Raw genomic sequence first — 7,250 nt, 5'->3', positions numbered from 1 at the left:
AGGTGACTGTAGGACAGGTGACCACAATCTATTACTCCCTGTTATCAGCCATTACTGGGGAGGTGACTGTAGGACAGGTGACCACAATCAGTTTCTCCCTGCTGAGAGTAGCACCTGCCTCCTGAGATCCAGGACTTCCAGGAGGAGGGTCCTCGTCTGCCTCTCTTCTCCCCAGGGAGAGGCAGGCTTACTGGGAGGCCGGCATGGCTTCCCAGCCTCCTATCCCCCGGTCTATGCCGGTGGGGGACAAGGAGCCACAACAACCGGCCCAGGAGGGAGTGAGGAGATCCGGTAGGGTGAAGAAAAACATACCCACCTACTCCAACCCCGAGACGATTCATCGCTCGCCCAGAGAGGGAGACCGGGGCACCCCAGGCCCCAGGAACAAGAGCCCAGCAAGATCCTGGGGGGAGATGAGCTCCAGCGAGTCCACAAGTTCCTTCTCCTCCCGAGTGGTCGCCACGTTACGAGAGTACGAGGACGCCGGCAAAGCACTAACCCAGCTGAAAGAGGAGCTGCAGGAGGCCCGGATCCTGAACACCCGGGCGTCCAACAAGGAGAGACCCGCGACCTCCCAGAGGTTTAAAGCCCTCAGAGACGAGGTGGTCAGGTTAGTTCTCCTCCGGGAGGGGATTGAGAAAAGCGCAGGTCCCTTCCTGGAGAGGTTTAAGAACCAGCGGCGGTTCTCAGAAATGAAGGGGTTAAACACCTCAGCAGAACCGCCAGCCGGCGTCCTTAGTGAAGAGGAGGGGGAGGATGAAGAGGTGACTGGAGTCCCAGGTGCTGGAGCCAGTGAGGGGCAGAGCCGGAGTTCCAGTGGTCTCCGTGCAGGGCAGAGGACTCCCAGAGCAGAGGCTGGAGTGTCGGGGGATGAGGAGGAGGAAAGAGGACTGCTGCGGGAGATCCGACTGCTGGAGTCCCCAGTGGACCTGACACGGTTTTCCTTCGGGGAGGATGATCCAGTGGAGGAGAAAAAAAAGAAGAAGAAGACCGGAGGAGCTGCACAGGAGGTGGTGAGTTACAAGTATGTACCAATGTCTGATGTTGCGCCTGCCACCTCCTGTGTAAACCCCACCAAACCTAAGGGCACGGGCTCTGCAGTGGGCTCGAGGCAGAGGCAAGGTGGGGAGAGGAGAACGACGTCCGGCGATGCTGCCATCTGTGCGGGGAACAGTGCAGGGGGCGAGGCTGTGGAGGTACTCACAGCGCCGGACATAGGGAGTTCTGTGGAGTTTCCCTCCCTGCCCTCTGCGGCTAAGCCGGTTATCACCGGGGCCGGGGAGGCCGGGAGGGATGTGAAAAAAACATCCGCCAAGAAAACTGGGCGCACTGCTGCGACAGGGGGGCAGTGTGCCCCAGCGCCCAAAAAGGACACTAAGACCCCAAAGTCTGTGGGTGCAGGGTGGGCAGCAGTGCCCAACAAACAGTCTGCCCAGCACAAGGACAAAAATGCTGCAGTAGGGGGGGCGGGGCGCTCCAGGAGACGACCTGCAGAAAGCCAGCACCAACCAAAAGAAAACGGGTGTGAAGCTGCAGGGAAAAGAGTTTCTGGAAGTGCTCCCCTCCCCCGGCCCAGCAGGTGTGCGTGCAGAGACACCAGACACAAGGGAGGAAGGAATGGAGGTGAATGTGCAAGGTGCAGAGAACAGCGGAGGAAATGGTGGTAATGGGGTGACAAGTAAAGGGAATGAAAGTAGTGGTGCAGTGAATGGTGGGAGTAGTGATGGAATGAATGCTGGGAGTAGTGGGAATGATGGGGGTAGTGGTGGAATGAATGCTGGGAGTAGTGGGAATGATGGTGGTAGTGGTGGAATGAATGCTGGGAGTAGTGATGCAGCAAATGGTGGGGGTAGTGGTGGAATGAATGCTGGGAGTAGTGGGAATGATGGGGGTAGTGGTGGAATGAATGGTGGGAGTAGTGATGCAGTAAATGGTGAGAGTAATAGTGGAGTGAATGGTGGGAGCAGCACTGGTGTTGGTGGGGGGGAAGTAGGCGATGGTCCCGCTGCCCCCTCAGCATTGGCTGGGGCTTCAGCCCAAAGTTATTCAGGAGCTGTCAGTGCTGGGGGTAGTAGTGCGCCCTCGTCTGGTGGCCCTGGGGATGGTGACTTGCAACAGCAACTCCTGGATGCCCTGAGGAGAGGGGAGAGCTCCATCACTGTAGAGGGGAGGGAGGTTGATCTGTCTTTCTGGATAGAGAGACATGGTCTTTCAGCCTTCCGAGATAGAGGGGCAGAGACTGTCTGGTCTCTGCCGACAACGGGGCAGAGGAGTAACCGTAGGAACGTGGTCCGTCTCCAGTGGGTAAGCAAGGATGCCTGTCCTGATAGGTCGAAGGTGGTTGAGCTCCTGCTGGGGATGGGCTTTGCGGCATATGACATCTTTGCCTTGATCCATCCCTACGGGACCTCCTACTTCGATGTCAGCTTCGTGAGACCGGAGGGCCTTGAGCTTTTCTGGTCTCACCATGAGCTGGCTCGGAGTCGCCCCGAATGGCATGGTCTCTTTTCCCTGGCAATAACTCGCCAAGATTCAGTCAGGAAAGTGACCGTTTTGACTAGTAACGAGTCGCTTTCCTGTATGGACATTACCACCTGGGTGAGTCGATACGGAGAGGTCACCAATATTCCCGAAAAGAATCTGGATGACCATGGTATCTGGTCAGGTGCCTGGACCTTCATGGTGAAATTGAAGGTTTCGGGAAACACTGTTACCCATATCCCCTCCTCAACCTTTTTGGGGAGGGATAGGATCTTGATTTTCTACCGGGGGCAGCCTAAGGTCTGTCACAGGTGCGGTAGCCCCACACACTTCAGTGCGCAGTGTACCACCCAGAAATGCGCACTGTGTGGGGACCTCGGTCATCTTGCTGCTGCCTGTTGCAGGATTAGGTGTAACTTGTGTGGTGACCTCGGTCACCCGTTCAGTCGCTGTCCGCGTTCCTTCACCAATGCGGTCCTGAAAGCGGCGAGTGCGGGACATGCGAAAGCCGGGACTAATCTTGCCGGTGAAGGGACCAGCAGAGGCGGGGGAGGCAGGGATCCGGTGAGGAGCAAGCTGCCGCCATCCACCATCAGGCGGCAGGAGCAGCGCCGTGGGGACAGGGTGCAGGGAGTAATGTCCCTAAACTCTGACCCAGGTACTTCACTTGCACCTGAGAATCCTAAAGACAGCGAATTGAGTGAGGAGGTCAAGAGACTTGAAAGGGAAGAGCAAGAGGATGCCACGTCTTCCCAGGAACCCTCTTCTGGTGACAGTCTAGATGAGGGAGAGGGGGAGTGGTCACAGAAAAAGAAAAAGGGTAACAGGAAAACGGCCAGAGGTAGGAGGGGGACCAGGTCTCGAGCTGCCTCTTTGGAGTGCGACCCCTCTGACTCTCTGGCCGTGATCCAGGCGCCATTGGAGGGTTCAGCCGCCTCCCCTCTGGTGGATCTCTCCAACCGGTTCGGGGCTCTCCAGGACCTCCCTCTGGAGGGGGGAAGTGGGGACCCGGGGCCGGAGGTTGCGGACAAGGTGTTTGGGGCTCAGGAGATGGCTGGGTCTTCCTCTCGGGGGGCAAATACAAATACAAAGCCCTCTGGGGGGACGACTAACCCAGGACCACCAGACAAGGGCAAGAGTGTATGTAAGGAGAGAATGGACGAGTCTGTTTGTCTTAAGCGCACTAAAAACCTGTCGTTATCGGAGGAAGAGGTTGGGACTGTCAGTGGTGGGAAGAAAAAGGCTATCTAATTCAATCAATCATGATGGCAGCACCCACCCCGTTGACGCTGGCAACTATTAATGTTTGCAGCATAAAGTCAGATGCGGCAAGGTACACGGCCTTTCATTTTCTCAGCCAACTTGACGCCGACATTTTGTTTTTGCAGGAGACCAGGTTGACCGATATATCAACCTTGCATAAAGCAAGGCGGGAGTGGAGGCATGGACCCTCCTACTGGTCTCTTGCGGCCGAGCCGTATAGCGGGGTGGCGGTCCTTTTTAAGACCGCAGCGGTTGAATGCAGACGAGTGATCGAATTAGAAATGGGGAGATGCTTGATCCTAGATGTCTCCATGGGGGGACAAGAGCTTCGGCTCATTAACATCTACGGTTCCCAGTCCAAGTGGGACCGCAAATGTCTCTTCCTGAAGATCAAACCTTTTTTATTTTCAAGTCGGCAGGTGGTCTTCGGAGGGGATTTCAACAACGTCACGAGATCCTGTGATAGAGGAGGTTCCGGAGACCAGCTGGCTTATGACTGCGTCGCATTAAACAGGATAGTGAGTGAGGCTCGCCTGGTGGATGTCCACAACCCGGGCAACACGGTTTCACCTTTTTTAGAGGTAGTCAGTGCAGGTCTAGGCTAGAAAGGTTTTATTTGAAGGAGGAGGCCGTCTCTTCACCGTTGTCGGTTGTGGAGGTGGAGTTCTCCGATCACTGTTTGATTATGTTTTCTCTGAACGTTACAGAGACTCCTCGGATGGGAAGAGGTTATTGGAAGCTAAATTCGTCACTCCTTGAGGAAGAAGCTGTAAGACGGTCGTTTGAGGAATTCCTTCAGAGCCAGGTACCATTGCTGGGCCTAAGTAACACTAAGTCGGAGTGGTGGGAGATGTTCAAACATCGGGTGGCGAGATTCTTCCGGCAGCTCTCGAACCTCAGAAGCCTGAACAGGGATCGCCTGTATCAGAGCCTGAGGAGGAAAATCGAGCATCTTGGCTCGACTGGAGGTAGCCGCGAGGAGATCTCCAGAGTGAAGTCCTTGCTGAAGAGGTGTCAGTACGATAGGCACGCATCTTTGGTTTTCGAGAGGGACTACGGGAAGTACTGCTCGCCCGACCCTTACAGAAACTGTAAGATGTCAGTGAATAGTAAGATAGTGACGTGGCTGGTGGACAGTACGGGGTCCCTGAGAAGGTCCAGATCAGGGATCTTGGAGGTCGTCAGTTCCTACTACTCGCACCTCTTGGGAAGGAGGGAGCTGGATCGTGACGGGATGTCGGTTTTCCTGGCTGAATCTGTTCCTGAGCCAGGGGCTGACCTCTCGCTGGGCGGTTTGGCAGAAGCGATCAAAGAAGAGGAAGTGAGACTGGCGATCGATGGGCTTAGGCCCAAAAAGTCGCCAGGTCCGGATGGCTTAACATCCGAGTTCTTTAGGACCTTTAGGGACTCTTTGGTCCCCCTCTTGACTCAGGTGTTTAACGAGTGTCTCTCCTCGGGCACTCTGCCAAGATCATTAAGGAGGTCAGCTTTGATTATTTTGTCAAAGGGTAAGGATCCGTCACGCATTGAGAACTGGCGTCCCATAGCACTTCTCAATGTGGACAGGAAGATTTTGGCTAAGATACTTTTCAACAGGCTGGTGAAGTTTGCACCCCGGCTCCTTTCGGAGGTTCAGCACTGTTGCGTTCCTGGCCGTAGCACTTTTAGTGCTGTTCTAGGTGTCCGAGAGGCCGTGGAGCAAGGCAGGGCGGGCCTTTGGAAGGGGTTCTTGCTGACCCTGGATCAGGCAAAAGCCTTTGATCGGGTTAACCACGAGTACCTCTGGTCCACTCTTTTGAGGTATGGTCTGCCTGGAGGGTTTGTGGACTGGCTTAAGACCTTGTATGCAGGGGCTGAGACTTTCCCTCTGGTGAATGGGTGGATTGGACGACCTTTCGGGGTAGGATCTGGTGTCCGTCAGGGCTGTCCTCTTAGCCCTTTGCTTTACGCGTTTGCGATCGATCCCTTCCTCAGAAGGATCGATTGTGGACCGTTGGCGGGGGTGCTGATGGGCGGGGCGGCGCCGGAGGCTATCCTGAGGGTGGTGGCCTACGCGGACGATGTCACCGTCTTTGTTTCTTCGCAAGAGGAGGCAGCGGCGGTGATGTCAGAAGTGGAGCGCTACTCGGAGGCATCCGGGTCCAAGGTCAACCAGGATAAGTGTGAGAGTCTCTGGCTGGGAGGCGGAGATCCCGGGTTTGATCTTCCGGACACCCTACCCGAACCCCAAGAACATGCCAAAGTGCTGGGCATCGAATTCTGCCAGAGTGATTACCCCACGAAAAACTGGGAAGGCGGAATCAAAGGTGTCGCCCAAAGAGTGGACCAATGGAGGGGTTGGTCTTTGCCCTGAGGGAAAGGGTTGGCCTGTGCAAAGCTTTCCTGCTCCCCTTGCTAATCTACCTGGGCAGCGTCTGTGTCTTGCCAGAGCCTCTCTGGACACGGGTTTACAGTCTGTTCTTCCAGATGTTATGGGGGAACAGACTGAACCTAGTCAAGCGGGAGGTCACTTACCGCATGAGGAGACTAGGGGGTTTGAATATGGGGAACCCCGTGGTGTTCCTAGTGAACACCTTCTTGAAAGTGAACGTGGCAAACCTCTGGAAAGAGAGGGCTCCTCCGTGGGTATTCTCCTGCAAGGGATGGTTTCAGCCTTTCTTCCAGGAATGGGAGACAGGGGGAAGAGTGAAGGATCTCCGCACACCACACGGGCATCTCCCGGCTTACGTTACCCCGGTTCTGAAAATGATCCGCCGGTGGGGTCTGGGAATGTGGGAGGTGAGGTCCCTCCCGAGGAAACTCCTCGATATGAGGGTCTTGCTTTCTCATTTTCAGAGTCCATTGGTCCTCAAAGACTGCCCAAGTCGGGATCTGGAGGTTGGGTTGAGTTTGTTAAATTCTAGCAGTATCCCCAAGAAGTACTGGGACTTGACTTGGCGCTGCTTCCATGGTAAGCTGTATGTGAGGGACAATTTGAAGTACAGGAGCTCCGAGGACAGGAATTGGCCCCGTGAGGCTTGTGCTAACGTGCTGGAAAGCATGGAGCACTTCCTGCTTCATTGTCCCTTTAATACAGAGGTGTACAACAGGGTGGGGGCTTCGATTGGTTGGCCGCGGCTGGCTACTCTGTCCTACGCCGGGTGGGCCTATGGAGCGTTCGGAGACCTTGGGAGAAGGGACCGAGACACTTTATTCATAGTCAGTGCAGTGGTCAGGTATTTCACGTGGAACGCACGAGTTTTAGTCTCGACGCAGAGTAAAATCCTCCATGTAGATGAAGTCTGTAGGAACATCCTAGGTGACCTGGTGAAGGTACGTTCTCTGGAGTATGAAGGACTGGGTGCCCGGAGGGCGGCCCGTCTCTGGAGGGGCTTTTCCTTCAGGGTGCCTTAGTCCGGTAGTACTCCTATATCCTGGTGGTGGGCTGATGTCTTTCCACCCTAGATTTTTGTTTTGTATTTCTGTCTCCTGAATAGAAGGCTTGCCGGCATCGAACTTGAGCCTTG

The sequence above is a fragment of the Phyllobates terribilis genome, unplaced genomic scaffold (genome assembly GCF_046119375.1).
Source record: "Phyllobates terribilis strain yellow unplaced genomic scaffold, ASM4611937v1 Scaffold_2__4_contigs__length_985480577, whole genome shotgun sequence".
Classification (NCBI taxonomy): Eukaryota; Metazoa; Chordata; class Amphibia; order Anura; family Dendrobatidae; genus Phyllobates; species Phyllobates terribilis.
Note: the sequence above shows the minus strand (reverse complement) of the source record.